Raw genomic sequence first — 19721 nt, 5'->3', positions numbered from 1 at the left:
CACATTTTGTTAAGTTACTGTTATTGTTTTTTCTTCTTCTCATCATTCTACCCACAATCCCCCATAATGACAAAGCCAAAACAGGTTTTTAGAAATTTTTGCAAATGTATTAAAAATAAGAAACTGAAATATCACATTTACATAAGTATTCAGACCCTTTACTCAGTACTTTGTTGAAGCCCCTTTGGCAGCGATTACAGCCTCGAGTCTTCTTGGGTATGACGCTACAAGCTTGGCACACCTGTATTTGGGGAGTTTCTCCCATTCTTCTCTGCAGATCCTCTCAAGCTCTGTCAGGTTGGATGGGGAGCGTCACTGCACAGCTGTTTTCAGGTCTCTCCCGAGTTGTTCAATCGGGCTCAAGTCCGGGCTCTGGCTGGGCCACTCAAGGACATTCAGAGACTTGTCCCGAAGCCACACCTGCGTTATCTTGGCTGTGTGCTTAGGGTTATTGTACTGTTGGAAGGTGAACCTTCGCCCCAGTCTGAGGTCCTGAGCGCTTTGGAGCAGGTTTTCATCAAGGATCTCTCTGCTCCATTCATCTTTCCCTCGATCCTGACTAGTCTCCCAGTCCCTGCCGCTGAAAAACATCCCCACAGAATGATGCTGCCACCACCATGCTTCACCGTAGGGATGGTGCCAGGTTTCCTCCAGCAGTGACGTTTGGCATTCAGGCCAAAGAGTTCAATCTTGGTTTCATCAGACCAGAAAATCTTGCTTCTCATGATCTGAGAGTCCTTTAGGTGCCTTTTGGCAAACTCCAAGCAGGCTGTCGTGTGCCTTTTACTGAGGAGTGGCTTCCATCTGGCCACTCTACCATAAAAGCCTGATTGGTGGCGTGCTGCAGAGATGGTTGTCCTTCTGGAAGGTTCGCTCATCTCCACAGAGGAACTCTGGAGCTCTGTCAGAGTGACCATCGGGTTCTTGGTCACCTCCCTGACCAAGGCCCTTCTCCCACAATTGCTCAGTTTGACCAGGCGGCCAGCTCTAGGAAGAGTCTTGGTGGTTCCAAACTTCTTCCATTTAAGATTAATGGAGGCCACTGTGTTCTTGGGGACCTTCAATGCTGCATACATTTTTTGGTAAACTACCCCAGATCTGTGCCTTGACACAATTCTGTCTCGGAGCTCTACGGACAATTCCTTCGACCTCATGGCTTGTATTTTGCTCTGACATGCACTGTCAACTGTGGGACCTTATATAGACAGGTGTGTGCCTTTTCAAATAATTTCCAATCAATTGAATTTACCACAGGTGGACTCCAATCAAGTTGTAGAAACATCTCAAGGATGATCAATAGAGCTCAATTTCGAGTCTCATAGCAAAGTGTCTAAATACTTATGTAAATAAGGTATTTCTGTTATGTATGGTTTTCTAAAAACCTGTTTTTGCTTTGTCATTATGGGATATTGTGTGTAGATTGATGAGGAAAAAAATCAATTGAATCCATTTTAGAATAAGGCTGTAACGTAACAAAATGTGGATAAAGTCAAGGGGTCTGAATACTTTCCGAATGCACTGTACCGGTCATACCAAAAATAGTAGATGCTCAAACCCAATATTTCCATTTCCTTTCTCTCAAGATAAATAATGTGTTTGTATACATTTGTATGTGCATTTGCGTGATTGTGTACATGCGTTTGTATGTGCACCCCACCGCAGGCTTGCCTCTGAAGCTAAGCAGGGTTGGTCCTGGTTGGTCCTGGTTGGTCCCTGGATGGGAGACCAGATGCTGCTGGAAGTGGTGTTGGAGGGCCAGTAGGACGCACTCTTTCTTCTGGTCCAAATAAAAGATCCCAATGCCCCAGGGCAGTGATTGGGGACATTGCCCTGTGCAAGGTGCCGTCTTTCAGATGGGACGTTAAACGGGTCTCCTGACTCTCTGTGGTCTCTAAAGATTCCATGCCACTTATCGTAAGAGTAGGGGTGTTAACCCCAGTGTCCTGGCTAAATTCCCAATCGGACCATCATGGCCACCTACAGTGCCTTGCAAAAGTATTGATCCCCCTTGGCATTACAACCTGTAATTTAAATGGATTATTATATGCATTTCATGTAATGGACATACACAAATAGTCCAAATTGGTGAAGTGAAATGAAAAAAATTCTAAAACATAAATAACGGAAAAGTGGTGCGTGCACACGTATTCACCCCCTTTGCTATGAAGCCCCTAAATAAGATCTGGTGCAACCAATTACCTTCAGAAGTCACATAATTAGTTAGATTGCACACAGGTAGACTTTATTTAAGTGTCACATGATCTATCACATGATCTCAGTATATATACACCTGTTATGAAATAATGTGTGTGTGTGTGTGTGTGTGTGTGTGTGTGTGTGTGTGTGTGTGTGTGTGTGTGTGTGTGTGTGTGTGTGTGTGTGTGTGTGTGTGTGTGTGTGTGTGTGTGTGTGTGTGTGTGTGTGTGTGTGTGTGTGTGTGTGTGTGTGTGTGTGTGTACTGTATGTGCAAATATCTAGGAGGGTGGTATGACTTAGAATTCTTCCCTCGCCCAATTATCCGTGCCCACCCCTGTGGTGCACCGAGCAAAACAACTCTAATTAATGACCGAGGTGATCTCTCTAACCCCTCTCTGGCTCCTCTCTGGCTCCTCTCTGGCTCCTCTCTGCCCCCCTCTCTGGCTCCTCTCTGCCCCCCTCTCTGGCTCCTCTCTGCCCCCTCTCTGGCTCCTCTCTGCCACCTCTTTGGCTCCTCTCTGCCCCCAGACAGACTGACACTGAGACACTGAAACACACTGAGAGACTGAGACAGACTGACACTGAGACACTGAGACACACTGAGACACACTGAGACACACTGAGACACTGAGACACACTGACTCTCTGGCTCCTTTCTGCCCCCCTCTCTGCCTCTCTGGCCTTTTATGTTGTGGTAGAGAGGGAGAGGCAGCAGTGTTGTGTTAATCACCTGGTCTGCGTCCCCATCGGCCCTGATAAAAAAAGTAGTGCACTATGTAGGGAATAGGGTGCCATTTGGGACACACCCTGGGCTATACTCTCAGTGTGCAGCCTCAGGGCTCTTTCTGGACCTCTCATACCCTCGCCTATTGGGTCCGGTGGTTAGGATGGACGTCCGTCTGTCTGTCCCTTTTGTCTGAGTTTGTCATATGAAGTTAGATGAGGTGTTATGTGTGATATGTGTATTTAATGCAGCATTTTCCAAACTCGGTCCTGCTTGATCATCAATGCTTGATGATTAGTTAATTATTTGAATCAGTTGTGTAGTGCTAGGGCAAAAAAACAAAATGTGCACCCCTTGGGGTCCTGAGGACCGAGTTTGAGAAATGCTGATTTAATGTGTGATTGTGCAGCACAAACAATTTCCCTCCGGGGCAAAATGAAGTTGAAAGTGATTGGATCCATACCTTGATGAAGGCAGTGCAGTGATGTAGTAGGGAATGTGCAGCTAGTTGATCCTATGTGTGAGATGGTAGGTCTTCCCTACATTCTCTGATCTGAGGTTAGGTGGCACGTTACCTCCATGTATGTCTATTGTAGGATATGTGGTGGTGTGTGTTCACATACTTGGGATTATGGCTGTGCTAGTGTGCTTATTGCTAATAACCCACAGCTACAGTATGGTCACTTAAGAACATTGAAACTGCATTTAAACATCTACATGTCCTAAACCAACCTCTAAGAGCTTCTGGAAGAAGATGGAAGTGACTAGCCTGTCAGTTCGCTCTCTACGGTCATCCTAATTTATTTATTTCAAAGTTACTTTGCTGTTGATGTTTTTAAAGAGGGCAGGCTGTGAGCTGACCTGCTGTCCACATCAGTCAGTGTGACCTCTCAATATCCCCCTCTGTGATTGGCTGGGGCTGCGAACGGGCCGGGACAAACAGACAGAGGGCCGGATGGAGCCTGGTCGTCCGAGGGGAACAGCTGGTGAATTCAGCCAGCCTCAGACACCAACATCTGGGCCTCAGAGTGAGCCTGATGGACCCTGGCAGGACCAGTCCACGTGAGACTACATAGACATGTAGACTTGTAGAGACACACAAACAAACACACACACACACAGACTCCTAGAGGCAGACACACACACACTCATAGACAGGGTCAAGCACACACACACACACACTCACACACACATACTGAGTAAGTCAGATAGGGTCAAACAATAACGCACACTCTCAAGTAAACACACTTCAACTCAGACAGACAGACTCACTCAGCCACATACAGTATATCCTCCCTGTACACACTATCATCACCCCACCCTCCACACTCCCCCTAGCACTCTCCTCCAGCGCATGGCATGGTGCCTGAGGCTGCAGGCCAGGTGGGGGGATATTGCCCTGGGGATATGGCCATGGGGTATGGCCCTGGGGATATGGCCCTGGGGATATGGCCCTGGGGATATGGCCCTGGGGATATGGCCCTGGGGATATGGCCCTGGGGATATGGGCCTTGGGGATTTGGCCCTTGGGGATTTGGCCCTTGGGGATTTGGCCATGGGGATATGGCCATGGGGATATTGCCCTGCAGATATGGCCCTGGGGACCTGACTGTCTCCTGTGGGCTTCTCCTATTGTGATTAATTATCAGCCTGCCTGATTAGACTAGACTAGCAGAGCCAGGACCTTAGACCATGCGATAGCCATGATTCTTTCTTTCTCTCTGTCTCTCTCTCTGTCTCTCTCTCTCTCTCTCTCTCTCTCTCTCTCTCTCTCTCTCTCTCTCTCTCTCTCTCTCTCTCTCTCTCTCTCTCTCTCTCTCTCTCTCTCTCTCTCTCTCTCTCTCTCTCTCTCTCTCTCTCTCTCTCTCTCTCTCTCTCTCTCTCTCTCTCTCTCTCTCTCTCTCTCTCTCTCTCTCTCTCTCTCTCTCTCTCTCTCACGCAGCATGCAGGAAGAGATGACTGTAGAGAGCCTTCATCTATCCTCTCTGTGGTGCTATTGCTCTTTCTTGCTGTCCCTCTGCCTCTGTCCCTCTGCCTCTGTCCCTCTGCCTCTGTCCCTCTGCCTCTGTCCCTCTGTCTCTATCCTGTCACTGTCCCTCTGTCTCTGTCCCTCTGTCTCTGTCCCTCTGTCTCTGTCCCTCTGTCTCTGTCCCTCTGTCTCTATCCTGTCACTGTCCCTCTGTCTCTGTCCCTCTGTCTCTGTCCCTCTGTCTCTGTCCCTCTGCCTCTGTCCCTCTGTCTCTGTCCCTCTGTCTCTGTCCCTCTGCCTCTGTCCCGCTGTCTCTATCCTGTCACTGTCCCTCTGTCTCTGTCCCTCTGTCTTTGTCCCTCTGCCTCTGTCCCTCTGTCTCTGTCCTGTCACTGTACACACACACACAAACACACACACCAAGGAAGTGGAGGTCAAGTTCATTTTGGAGAAATGGCCCCAAATGCTCTTTTTTTGTGTATTTGGTTTATTCACATCACATCTTAACATCTCGTACCCAGCCTTGTTGTCCCAGACGTCTGGGATGGGCTGTCTGATGGGCTGTCTGGCTGGGAAGCTGACTTTAAGTAGTGCTGTCAATCTACAAGAGCATACATATCTAATTAGTCTACAACAAAACATCTCGTCTCTTGAAGAACAATGCCTGTATCTTTGTCCTTCATGACAGACAGTACCACAGGTTCCCCTGAAAGTCATCACCGATCCCCTTCCCTCTCTTTCCCCCTCTCTCTCATCCCTTCTCAAGGTAAATAAAATATCAGATTGGCTAAATGTTCCTCTCCATGTGCTCTCTGATGGACTCCCAGACTCATGTGTTTTGGCTGCGATCCAGTCGAGTGGCCACTGAGTACTCTCACCCATGGCACATCACTCCCATTTCCTGTTTATGCCCAGGACTTAAAGCAAGGGAAGATAAAGTGAGCTAGAGAGAGGGGGAAAGATAAAGGGAGAGTGGGAGAGAGGTGGGGAGGGGGGATCTAAACCAAGATGGAGAGAGAGAGAAAGGAGGGGAATAAACAGAGGGAAGGTAAGAGAGAGAGTAGGAAGGTAAGAGATAGAAGAGGAAGGTAAGAGGTAGAGGAGGAAGGTAAGAGATAGAGGAGAAAGGTAAGAGAGAGTGGAGGAAGGTAAGAGAGAGAGGAGGAAGGTAAGAGAGAGAGGAGGAAGGTAAGAGAGAGTGGAGGAATGTAAGAGAGAGAGGAGGAAGGTAAGAGGTAGGGGAGGAAGGTAAGAGAGAGAGGAGGAAGGTAAGAGAGAGAGGAGGAAGGTAAGAGAGAGAGGAGGAGGGTAAGAGAGAGAGGAGGAAGGTAAGAGAGAGAGAGGAGGAAGGTAAGAGAGAGAGGAGGAAGGTAAGAGGTAGAGGAGGAAGGTAAGAGAGAGAGGAGGAGGGTAAGAGAGAGAGGAGGAAGGTAAGAGAGAGAGAGGAGGAAGGTAAGAGGTAGGGGAGGAAGGTAAGAGAGAGAGGAGGAAGGTAAGAGGTAGAGGAGGAAGGTAAGAGAGAGGAGGAAGGTAAGAGAAAGAGGAGGAAGGTAAGAGAGAGAGGAGGAAGGTAGGAGATGGTGGAGGAAGGTAAGAGAGAGAGGAGGAAGGTAGGAGATGGTGGAGGAAGGTAAGAGAGAGAGGAGGAAGGTAGGAGAGGGTGGAGGAAGGTAAGAGAGAGTGGTGGAAGGTAAGAGAGAGAGAGGAGGAGGGTAAGAGAGAGGGGGAAGGTAAGAGATAGAGGAGGAAGGTAAGAGAGAGGGGGAAGGTAAGAGATAGAGGAGGAAACTAAGAGAGAGGGGGAAGGAGGGGAATAAACAGGGGGAATGTAAGAGATGGAGGGAAGTGGAAAGATAAAGGGCAATATATCTAGGCCTACATTGAGAGGAGCTGAAAAGGTAAAGAGAAAAGAAAACAGTATAGCAAAGAGAGAAGGGAATATCTGTCCATAGGGATGACTTAGAGAAGTGAAGAGAAAATAATAAGGGAAAGAGAGAGGGAGAGCGAGAGAAAGAGAGAGACCCTTGAGGCACTGTAAGTGCAGAGAACAGAGGAGTGCAGAGAAGAAAGAGGCTATAGGCACATAATCTTGCCGTTTCAGCACCACCTCAACGTGGACAGCTCCCCAGACCAGGCCCCTGCAGCAGTGAGACTCACCCACCTAGACAGGGCTTGTGTCCCAAATGGCTCCCTATTTAGTGCACGTCTTTTGATCCGTATGAGCCCTGGTCAAATGTAATGCACTAAATAGGGCATAGGGTGCCATTTGGGACGCAGCCAGGCTCAGCTAAGGCTGACCTGGAAATGCCTATTTACCCCAGACTCCAATTCTTAATTAAAATGATTGCCCCGCTAGAGCGCTCCTCTCCTCCTCTCCTCCTGTCTTCTTTTTCTCCTCTCCTCCACCGCAGATCTGCCTTGTTCTGCCTTGCTCTGCCTTGCCCTCAGACACTTTGACAAGTCGGTGGACTGTATCGGCCCACTAGCAGGCTAATCTCCTCACACACAGCCTGTTTCTGAATGAACTGTCTTCATTATCATGCTCTCCCAGAAACTCTGCTTTTTTTCTGTCTCTCTCTTGCTTCCTTTTTTCAACTTTCCAAAAAACTAGGGCGGCAATGTTTCACGTCTTCTTGTCTCCCCATCTCTCTCTCTCTCTCTTTCCCTCCCCCCTTTCTATCACCCCCCCCCCCCCCCCCCCCCTCTCTCACAGCAAATTCACCATCATTCAGCATCACTTGTGGCCAGAGGCTAAAACGCAGATTTTAGTGTCACCCAGATGATAATTGCATCAATGTTGGAGGTTGGGGTTGTTGCGTAAGCAAAACATGGAGTGTGTGAGGGACCAGATCTGCAGGGGCTGTGTGTGTTGTCAAAGGGGTGCTGCTCTGATTCTCTGAATTTGGGCCAAGGGAACATGAGAAGATTATCACCCACGAGCACAACATCAAACGATCCTCCATTAACCCCTGTTCACCTTCTAATGCAGCCTCACAAGCACAATAACCTCAGATAATCACGTCTTCATTGGATGAATGGAAGTGGCTATATTTAGTAGCTGTATGATTTGAGTAGCTTAGCCTACAGGATGTTTTGGTCGTCCTTTGGTGTCATCTGGGTTAAGATGATCATTGGCCCATTGAGTGTATTTTTAATGTCGCTTTAAGCTAAACATTAAGTCCTCCAATGCATGTGGCATTGAGTTCTTTTTTTGTGTGTGTTCTCTTCTAGCCAACTCTATTGGGACTTTATGTTCCCTACTGCAATAAGGGCTCTTTAGCCAGCCAACTTCATGGTGACCGGTCATGACGGTTAATAAGTCATTAACTGAGACTTTGAGAATATTATGCAGCACTTCTCTCACTTTGATTATTTAAGACACTGTTCTGACGGAGAAAGTCAAACCTTCCCGGAGCAAGTGAGAGAAAAGCCTCTTGGGAAATGTGTGCACTTCATTGTATCTCCAAATAGCACCGGTGGGTATGGGTAGGACAGAAGGACAATGGAATGGTGTGTCAATCTAAAGCAAGAGCATGTTACTTCAGTAAGTATTACGGCAGTCAGAGCACTCCAGTTTATGTAGTACCTACCGTACTAGACTAGATGAGACCTTTATTGCGAGGGGTTTGTAGCTACAGACTTTGGGATAGTTCTACATGACAGACAGATAGACAGACGGACGGACGAGCTGTCATTGTTGGCATGATGCGTACTCTCCCCAGCAAGCCTGAGTGGAAGAAGTGGGAGACAAGGAAGAGAGGATGAGGGAGGAGAGAAGGAGGAGAAGGGGAGGAGAGGGAGGGAGGGCAGAGGTCCTGATGAATAGCCCACATGTTTTCATTACGAGGAGAGATAGGTCAGGACTCTTCCAATCACAGTAGAGAAGGAGGCTGACAGACTAGAGGGGGCTGCCGCCGCCACACACCTGGGCCTGATGAGATAAAGATGGGGAGAGACGCTCTGACGTATGGTGAAGCACACACATATCTGTACTAGAGTCTAGAGTACTCAAACCTCATACGCACAAACGTGACCACACACTCGCTTCAATCTTACTGACACTCCCTCTCTCACACACACACACACACACACACACTATATCTCTTGCTCACACACACAAGCACACACACATTCACATCCATGTTTAGCCAGAGCTTATTTCTCCTGGGCCTCATTCTAAAAAGACACATTCAGTCCATCCATTCCCCTCTCCCCTCTCCCCTCTCCCCCTCCCCTCTCCCCTCTCCCCTCTCCCCTCTCCCCTGTCCCCTCTCCCCTCTCCCCTCTCCCCTCTCCCCTCTCCCCTCTCCCCTCTCCCCTGTCCCCTCTCCCCTCTCCCCTCTCCCCTGTCCCCTGTCCCCTCTCCCCTCTCCCTCTCCCCTCTCCCCTCTCCCCTCTCCCCTGTCCCCTCTCCCCTCTCCCCCTCCCCTCTCCCCTCTCCCCTGTCCCCTCTCCCCTCTCCCCCTCCCCTCTCCCCTCTCCCCTCTCCCCTCTCCCCTCTCCCCTGTCCCCTCTCCCCTCTCCCCGTCCCCTCTCCCCTCTCCCCTCTCCCTGTCCCCTCTCCCTCTCCCCTCTCCCCTCTCCCCTTCCCCTCTCCCCCTCTCCCCTCTCCCCTCTCCCCTCTCCCCTCTCCCCTCTCCCCTCTCCCCTCTCCATCTGCTCTAATGTGCTTTCCATTCCATGGTCCCCCCTTTCAGTGGATCCTTTTAATGACACGCGGTGGTGGAGCCTGTCCTTACTTTTATTGAGAATAATGGGCCCAAAATGAATCAAGAGGTCTGAATGGACATCTAATATTTCCCAGGTGGCCATATCACTACCCACAATCCTCGGGGAGTGATAATATAGTGAGAAAGAAAACACTTACAGTGCCTTCGGAAAGTATACAGACCCCTTGACTTTTTCGACATTTTGTAACATTACAGCCTTATTCTAAAATGGATTAAATACAAATCTACACACAATACCCCATAAAAACCTTATTACCTTATTACCTTATACCTTATTTACATAACTATTCAGACCCTTTGCTATGAGACTCAAAATCTAGCTAGGTAGGTAGGTAGGTAGGTAGGTAGGTAGGTAGGTAGGTAGGTAGGTAGGGAGGTAGGGAGGTAGGTAGGTAGGTAGGTAGGTAGGTAGGTAGGTAGGTAGGGAGGTAGGTAGGTAGGTAGGTAGGTAGGTAGGTAGGTAGGTAGGTAGGTAGGTAGGTAGGTAGGTAGGTAGGTAGGTAGGTAGGTAGGTAGGTAGGTAGGTAGGCAGTGTGTTTACTGGGCATATAGTGGTCCATTCTGAGAGCTGACGTGGTTGTTAGCTTGAGTCGTGTTCAGGAAGGCACACCGTAACGAAATGTTATGTATCGGAAACCGGAAAATCTGCACTCTTATTGGACACGGTCAGGGGGTACCTGCCTGTTTTATTCCTTTTCAAAAAGTTTTTCCCAAATGACCCTGGTTCAGCATGTACATTCTACTTGGTAAAATATTCATCTGGCTAAAGCACTCTTCCTCTCGTACCAGATTTAGACGGTCTTACGGGGAGTGGGTTTATCTGTTTGTCAGACTCTGCTTGGGGCCGAGCCGGCCACACAAAAGCATCCTCTCTCCCAAGGGAGCTGGAGCCCGACGCTTCTTACCCCCTCCTGCCCCGTCCTCCCGATTCCTCTCCTCTCTTACTGAATGTGTTATGCGTTTTGAAACATGGCATGTCGCTGTCCTGCGAGTGGCTACGCGAAGTGTACTCTGCAACAAAGGCTTTCTCCCTGGGAAAAGCAAGAAAAGTACTGTGTGCCTCAGGCCTCTAACAGCAGACAGCCTGAGCCTTGCTCGGGACTGGTATTAGCATAACGCCAATGTGTGTCAGGAACAGGAGTAGCCTGCTGTGCTTTCTTTTTTTGTAATTCAATACGTATGTTGATTGTTAATATTGCATCCAAATATACAGACATCAGACATCTGACATTCCCCTAAATAGCTATTTTCCCTTTCCCTTTCCCTTCCTCTTCCTCTTCCTCTTCCTCTTCCTCTTCTTCTTCTTCTTCTTCTTCTTCTTCTTCCTCTTCTTCTTCTTCTTCTTCTTCTTCTTCTTCTTCTTCTTCTTCTTCTTCCTCTTCTTCTTCTTCTTCCTCTTGCTCTTCTTCTTTGTCTTCCTCTGCTTCCTCCTCTTCTTCTCTTCTTCTTCCTATTCCTCTTCCTCTTGCCCTTCCTCTTCTTCTTCCTCTTCCTCTCTCCCTCCCCCTCTCCCTCTTTCCTACCATGCATGCTCTCCTTGGACAGAACAGTGGCCATCTTCATCTCCCTATGTGATTTAATTATCTCCATGGCATTATGATCTCCACCCCAGCCCATCACTCCCCATCCATCTGGTAAATGACCTTGAAGGGAGGAGTGAAACACACACAGTAGTGCTGAGATAATCAGGTATTTGCCCAGCGCGGTCTGTGTGGTTTGTGCCCTATGGAGGAATCAGTGTAGTCATGTCATCATCCCATGATGAGCCACTGGGATCAGATTAGAGTCAAACAGGCCCTGGTGCATCACACTACAACACACACATACAAACATACACTACAAAACAGACTATAACATACACTATAACATAGCCACTCACATTCCATGTCTTCTCATGGACTGCTACAGTAAGGGTTAGGGTTTTCCATGGACTGCCATAGTAAGGGTTAGGGTTAGGGTTTTCCATGGACTGCTACAGTAAGGGTTAGGGTTAGGGTGTTCCATGGACTGCTAAAGTAAGGGTTAGGGTTAGGGTTTTCCATGGACTGCTACAGTAAGGGTTAGGGTTAGGGTTTTCCATGGACTGCTACAGTAAGGGTTAGGGTTAGGGTTTTCCATGGACTGCTACAGTAAGGGTTAAGGTTAGGGTTTTCCATGGACTGCTACAGTAAGGGTTAGGGTTTTCCATGGACTGCTACAGTAAGGGTTAGGGTTAGGGTTTTCCATGGACTGCTACAGTAAGGTTTAGGGTTTTCCATGGACTGCTACAGTAAGGGTTAGGGTTTTCCATGGACTGCAACAGTAAGGGTTAGGGTTTTCCATGGACTGCTACAGTAAGGGTTAGGGTTAGGGTTTTCCATGGACTGCTACAGTAAGCCAGCTAGATCCAAGAGAGTATGTGAGTTGGAATAGAGTGGAGCCGACAGGTCCAATATAGCACCAATCATGACTCTGTCTCCACCCACCACCTCTACCTCCACCTCCGCTCAGCCAGGGGGCCCTAACACCTGTTACCCACCACCTGGTGCCTCTCTCTCTCTCTCTCTCTCTCTCACACACACACACTCACACACACACACACACACACACTGATGGATCTGGACAGGTGTGGACTCACATCAGGGAACATGGCCACACATATGGCTGGTTTGAGTGTGGGTCACAGGTGCATGTACATGCTACAGCACACCTATCACACCATCTGCACTTCTAGGGAACTCCCCTCAGAGCCAGAACGATGGGGAAGATGGAAGAGGAGAGGAGGGAGGGCAAGAGAAAGAGAGATAGAAACCAGATACAGAAAGCAAGAGGAAGAGATGCAAAGAGAAACATAAAGAAAAGAGAAATACCATTAAAGTAGACTCTGACCGCACTACATCCTCCCCCTCCTACAGTTGCAGACAAATATATTGGCACCCTTGCACTTTTCTGAAATAATTCCCTATTTCTTCTCAAATAAGTTGAAAAAACTTTTGATCTCCACACCTTATTCGATTTTCAACATTGCAGAACCAAATGTATTTTTGTAAAATTAAGTAAAAAAGAAAAAATGGCATGGACTAAATTATTGGCACACTGGAGCTAGTACTTTGGCCAAGAAAACTGCTAAGAAATGTTTATTGTAGCCATCAATGAGCTTGCTGCACCTTTCTAATGGCAGTTTGGCCCACTCTTCAGCAGCAAACTACTCTAATTCTTCAACGTTTGAGGGGTGCCCTCCACCAACTGCTGTGTTCATCTCTCGCCGTAGGTTTTGGATGTGATTCAGATCTTGTCTCTTCGCTGGCCACTCCAGAACATTCCAGTGTTTCTTCTTGAACCATTCCGGTGTGCTTTTGATGCGTGTTTTGGGTCGTTGTCCTTCTGGAAGACCCACAACTTTCAACAGAGTGTTTTTGGACACTCCGTTGAACATTGGACTCCAAAACACCTTGATCATCTGCTGATTTCATGATGTCTTGAACACATTCAAGGCCCCCAGTACCAGAGACAGCAGAACAACCCACAGCATTATTGAACCTCCCCATGTTTGATTGTAGGGAGGGTGTTCATTTCTTTGAATGCTTCATCTGGTCGTTGGTAAACATAGGAAGACCCCACTGCTGAAGGAGATACAAGAAAGCCTGATTGAACTTCTCAAAAATCCACCTATACAAGCCTAAATCCTGGGGAATTAGAGCTCTTTGGCAATACCACCAAATTAAGCAATCAAATGTACGTTTACAAACATTTAATTGGTTCTGCAATGTAGAAAATCCAATAACAAGGTGTGGTGACAAAGTTTTATTGAAGTTTCTACTTATTTTAGAAGAAATAGGGCATTATTTAGGAGAAGTGAAAGGGTGCCATATAAAAGTAGAAGTGAAGGAAACTTTTATTTGGCTTGCTAATTGCAGCAGCATTGGGTCTGGTGTCGGCCATCTCTCTACGGGGATCTGCACTCCTCCTTAATCTCCCCTAATTACGGAGCAGTAATGCAGGGATCGAAGCCTCACCTATCCAATAATTAGGGTCTGTCTCTCCTCTTCTCCTCTTCCCTTACCCTAAACTGTGAAAAATACATCCATCCGCTCCTGACCTTGTTCAGTTGCATTGTGGGTACTTACTTTTATCTGTCAAAGAAACTCGAAATTCATCCGTTGTTCTTTGGAGAGTGAAATTACAGCACTATGCTGTAGATGTGTTTTTCGGCTCGAGATAATATGTTGACTTTGAGAGTAATGCCGAAATAGGGTTTGCCGTTCAACACGCCTCGGAATTAATTGCGTCGGCTTTCATTTTTTGCCAATGAGCCATTACACTAGTGTTGATAAGACTTATCTTTTTTGGAGAGCGTGCTAATACATACTAGTTATTGTGTCTTATGGATTTTCTTGCTCGATTGTGCCTTTCTATTTTGACTAATGAATATCGACTCTCATCCCAACGACTTTTGTGATCTATCAAAATGCAGATGACACATACCTTTGCTTGATGATCGCAGCTGTCCATTGGAGGAAGCATTGGGGCGTGTCCCGTGGTCACAGTATTGTAGTTAATATTGGATTATTGTGGTTGTTTGGAGCATTGCTAATAGCACACAGGGAAATTGTTTACAAGTCACAGTATTGCTCCTGTGGTTCCACTTTCAGAAACTGGGTCAGCAATTCATGTGGTTGCTAAAAATGACAGTTTGGGCCCAAACCCACAAGCAGACACGAAAGCACATAAACACCTACTCTTTCTCTCTCTCCCCCTCTCTCTCAATAGTCACACACACGTGCCCTAGACCGTAGGCACTCAGAGGAGGATACTAAGTGATCCCATCTATTTTAATTGCTGCCTTACTGAGTTCCATATAGAAGCAGTCATTAGGTCCTAATTAACAGACAGCTTCAATGTTAAGGCCGGATCCCTCTCCTCTCTCGCTCTTCCTCTCCTTCTACCTCTCCTCTCTCGCTCTTCCTCTCCTTCTTCCTCTCCTGTCTCGCTCTTCCTCTCCTTCTCCCTCTCCTCTCTCACTCTTCCTCTCCTTCTCCCTCTCCTCTCTCGCTCTTCCTCTCCTTCTCCCTCTCCTCTCTCGCTCTTCCTCTCCTCCCAGAGAGCAGAAGAAACACCATGTACAGGTCACACATAGGGAGGGAGGGAGGGAGGGAGACAGGATTATATAGAAGGTGAGAGGTGGTCAGGAAATGTGTAACTGGGAGGGAGAGAAATAGGGAGAGGAAGAGGGAGAGGAAGAGGGACAGAAAAGGGAAAGGCTGGATGGAAGTACTGAAGAGGGCACGGCAGGGAGTGAGGAATGGAGGGATGGGTAGGTGGAGGAGGAGAGGATAGGAGATGGAAGTACTGAGGAGGGCACGGCAGGGAGTGAGGAATGGAGAGATGGGTAGGTGGAGGAGGAGAGGAAAGGAGATGGAAGTACTGAAGAGGGCACGGCAGGGAGTGAGGAATGGAGAGATGGGTAGGTGGAGGAGGAGAGGATAGGAGATGGAAGTACTGAAGAGGGCACGGCAGGGAGTGAGGAATGGAGGGATGGGTAGGTGGAGGAGGAGAGGATAGGAGATGGAAGTACTGAAGAGGGCACGGCAGGGAGTGAGGAATGGAGGGATGGGTAGGTGGGGGAGGAAAGGATAGGAGATGGGGCATGGTTGCGAGAAGGACATTTGACAGCAAAGGGATACACCCTTGCCATAATCCTACCTGAGGTTCCCACCTTGCCCCTCTTTTCCCCATCATCCATTGCTCCATCAGTCCATTTCCAGAACGTGTGGCGCTGTGTTCAGGTGAGACGACGTCTTTGACAGGAGAAGGATGAGGAAATACACTCTCAATGACTGGATCCTTACCTTGGCTATCCAGACAGACACACACACACATAGAAGGCCATGAAGTAGAACAGTCATCAGCTTACTGCTCCAGTAGCCTGGCCAATGAAAATAGGTCTAATAGAACCATTGTTATTAGAGGACAATGTTCCTGAATGAACGTCTTTGTGTCGTTAAGAGGAAAGGTTGAATCATAGGTATTTGTGTCGTCTGGGGATGAATAACAGTTCAGAGGCTGAACTTGTGGCGAGTCGAACTGAATAGAAATTTAGAACGGGATGGCACGATTAAGAGATTTAGTTGACGTACCGATTATTGTCATACACCAACTCTCAACACTGCAGCAGACTTCCTCATTGGTTTTGGGTTGAGTTCAAGCATAACAGCGAGCTCTCACAGAAGTATTCCACCTACAAATCCAAGACCATGATTGTGCTTCTGTTGTGGGTGAGGTAGCGAAGCAACCTTTATTTGCATGCAATTAACATATACCAGATGCAAGAAGGAATTATACAACGAGCAAAGTGATCATGCTGTTTGTATGTGGCTGCTATGAAAGTGAACTGTGTGTGCGGGTGATCAGGGGTGTATTCATTCCGCCGATTCTGTTGAAAAAAGTTTCTTAAATGTAAGCAAACAGAACAAAACATGGATCAACATACCTGAATTTGTCCAATAGAAACTCTCATTTGCAACTGTTTGGACTAATGATTACACCCTAGATCAGCTAGATGCAGGCAGAGCCCTGTTCCTCTCTAGGTCTCTTCCTAGGATCCTGCCTTTCTAGGGAGTTTTTCCTAGCCACCGTGCTTCTACATCTGCATTGCTTGCTGTTTGTGGTTTTAGGCTGGGTTTCTGTATAAGCACTTTGTGACGTCTGCTGATGTAAAAAGGGCTTTATAAATACATTTCATTGAATTTGATTGAAGAGTGTGCAAGACGGCTATTGAATGTGTCACTGTCTGTCACCTTGATTGCTCACATTGTTCTCTCGACCTGTGCACTTACGTTGTAAACTTTCATTCGTAGGTTGTAGCAACCTCATGATGGGTATAGGGAAAATTGGAGTATAATGTAGTAGCCTAAACCTATCGATGTTATATTGAGCTGGGTGAATGGAATATGAATAACCGTCATCCAATATGCTGTAATAAAAATAAAGCCATGCTCATAAAAAAATGAATTGTCCTCCCTAATCTTAAACAGCACTGACCACCACTGGATGAGAGGGTCTGGATTCAGGAGCAATCAAGCACATTTTCTCTGTCCCTCCCTCTATTTCATCCTCCTTTTCCCCTCACTTCTAATTCCTTCTCTCCATCTCCCTCATCCTCCCCTCTGTCTCCCTGTTATCTACCTATTTCCTCTCTCTCATGCCCCCCCTCCACTTCCCCCTCCTTCCCTCCCTCCATCCCTCCTGCTGAAGACTATCATTTAGATGGAGTGATGAGCTGTGAGTCTGTGGAAGCGGCAGGTCTGTCTGGTTGCCTGATTAGATGTCTGGTTTATATTCAAAGGGAGCAGGCCTAATCTGTAAAACAAACACACTGAACAACGTTTTTCAGCGCTCTCTCCAAACACACTCCCACACAAAGTAATGGGAAATGGCCAGTAACAGTTGATGTGATTGATGTTTGATATTTGTCTCCCGTTTGGGTGTTTGAGTTAGTACAGTAGTGGGGATATTTGTTTGTAGTCTTTTATAGAGGGATGAGTAATGACTGAATGTATTGGAGAGCTGTTGTGGTGTTGTGGATTCTTTATGAATGCTGTTGAGGGATCGCATTCCGCATTCATACACACGCACGCACACACGCACACAGTACTCCTATACATGTGCACAAGCACACACACACACAAACAGATACATAGCACCTGCTGTTGTGAGGACGAGGACTCATGTTCATGTAGGCAGTGAGTGTGCTGTGTTCAGGTTGGTCTGTACTGGTAGATTTATGAGCCAGTGCTGATGGCTATTTACAGGTGCTGTTTGCTATTTACAGGTGCTGTTGGCTATTTACAGGTGCTGTTGATTATTTACAGGTGCTGTTGGCTATTTACAGGTGCTGTTCACTATCTACAGGTGCTGTTGATTATTTACAGGTGCTGTTGGCTATTTACAGGTGCTGTTGGTTATTTACAGGTGCTGTTGGTTATTTACAGGGGCTGTGGGTTATTTACAGGTGATGTTGGTTGTTTACAGGTGCTGTTGGTTATTTACAGGTGCTGTTGGTTATTTACAGGTGCTGTTGGTTATTTACAGGTGCTGTTGATTATTTACAGGTGCTGTTGGCTATTTACAGGTGCTGTTCACTATCTACAGTTGCTGTTGATTATTTACAGGTGCTGTTGGCTATTTACAGGTGCTGTTGGTTATTTACAGGTGCTGTTGGTTATTTACAGGTGCTGTGGGTTATTTACAGGTGCTGTTGGTTATTTACAGGTGCTGTGGGTTATTTACAGGTGCTGTGGGTTATTTACAGGTGCTGTTATGCTCTATTTACGCTGCTGTAACAGGCTGTTTTTGGCCTTGTTATACACTGCACCGCTGTAGGCCGGTACTGTATGACATGGAGAATATGGGAGTGTGTGTGCAAGCCAAAAAAACACAGGAATTGGATCCTTTATTGTTCTGCAGTGACACGACAGGCACTTGTTGGTGTATTAATGCAGAGGGCATTTCTCTAGTCTACAGTCTGTCTCAACAATAGTGTGTGTCTTTCTTAACGATGTGTTTGTGCTTCTCAATAGTGTGTCTCTCAACCATGAGTGTGTACTTCTCAACGGTGTGTGTGTGTGTGTGTGTGTGTGTGTGTGTGTGTGTGTGTGTGTGTGTGTGTGTGTGTGTGTGTGCATACCTCTCACAACTCCTCCACTGCTCAAGGAGAAGTCTAGTTATCAGGGATAAGGATAATAATTTGTCAGTCTGAATGACTTGTTAGTCATTCAGACTGACTCCACTGTGGTGAATAGCAATGAACAAGCGTCTCCATAATGGAGAGAGGTTGACGGCAAGGTTAGCATCTGGATATAAACACGGTACAACGACACAAGACAGCTCTACTGTGCATTCACCATGGGAAGTTACACCATCTGAAAAATATTGTGAGATATAACAAGTTTTCAGGTTCACACACATGATAATGAATGTGCATGCACACACACACACACAACCAACCACATCCCTGCATCCACTGTGCGTGTGTGTGTGTGTGTGTGTGTGTGTGTGTATGCGGCCCTGCTTGTGTGTGTGTGTGTTTGTGCATTGCTTGCATGTTTGGCCGTGTGTGTGTGTTTGCATGCTAGTGTGTATGCCTGGGACATGATGCTATTCTAGACCACCAGGGGGCGAGCTGCAAGGCAACAGAGGAGACGCCAGAGGGCTAGGGGGACATGACCTATTCTAGGCCACCAGGGGGCGAGCTGCAAGGCAACAGAGGAGACGCCAGAGGGCTAGTGGGACATGACCTATTCTAGGCCACCAGGGGGCGAGCTGCAAGGCAACAGAGGAGACGCCAGAGGGCTAGTAGGACATGACCTACTCTAGGCCACCAGGGGGCGAGCTGCAAGGCAACAGAGGAGACGCCAGAGGGCTAGTGGGACATGACCTACTCTAGGCCACCAGGGGGCGAGCTGCAAGGCAACAGAGGAGACGCCAGAGGGCTAGTGGGACATGACCTACTCTAGGCCACCAGGGGGCGAGCTGCAAGGCAACAGAGGAGACGCCAGAGGGCTAGTGGGACATGACCTATTCTAGGCCACCAGGGGGCGAGCTGCAAGGCAACAGAGGAGACGCCAGAGGGCTAGTGGGACATTACCTACTCTAGGCCACCAGGGGGCGAGCTGCAAGGCAACAGAGGAGACGCCAGGGGGCTAGTGGGACATGACCTACTCTAGGCCACCAGGGGGCGAGCTGCAAGGCAACAGAGGAGACGCCAGGGGGCTAGTGGGACATGACCTACTCTAGGCCACCAGGGGGCGAGCTGCAAGGCAACAGAGGAGACGCCAGAGGGCTAGTGGGACATTACCTACTCTAGGCCACCAGGGGGCGAGCTGCAAGGCAACAGAGGAGACGCCAGGGGGCTAGTGGGACATGACCTATTCTAGGCCACCAGGGGGCGAGCTGCAAGGCAACAGAGGAGATGCCAGGGGGCTAGTGGGACATGACCTATTCTAGGCCACCAGGGGGCGAGCTGCAAGGCAACAGAGGAGACGCCAGGGGGCTAGTGGGACATGACCTATTCTAGGCCACCAGGGGGCGAGCTGCAAGGCAACAGAGGAGATGCCAGGGGGCT

The 19721-nt window shown here is 47.9% G+C and overlaps 1 protein-coding gene across 1 annotated transcript in view; it reads left to right on the top strand.

The window, feature by feature from the left end:
- Positions 1 to 19721, top strand: part of LOC311132600 (neurexin-1-beta-like) — a gene marked incomplete at both ends in the record, with an annotated part of 84743 nt that overhangs the window by 40194 nt on the left and 24828 nt on the right. The gene's annotated exons all lie outside the window — the stretch shown is intronic.

The sequence above is a fragment of the Coregonus lavaretus genome (assembly GCF_964263955.1).
Source record: "Coregonus lavaretus genome assembly, chromosome: 7".
Lineage (NCBI taxonomy): Eukaryota > Metazoa > Chordata > Actinopteri > Salmoniformes > Salmonidae > Coregonus > Coregonus lavaretus.
This window is presented reverse-complemented; position numbering and strand designations above follow the sequence as displayed.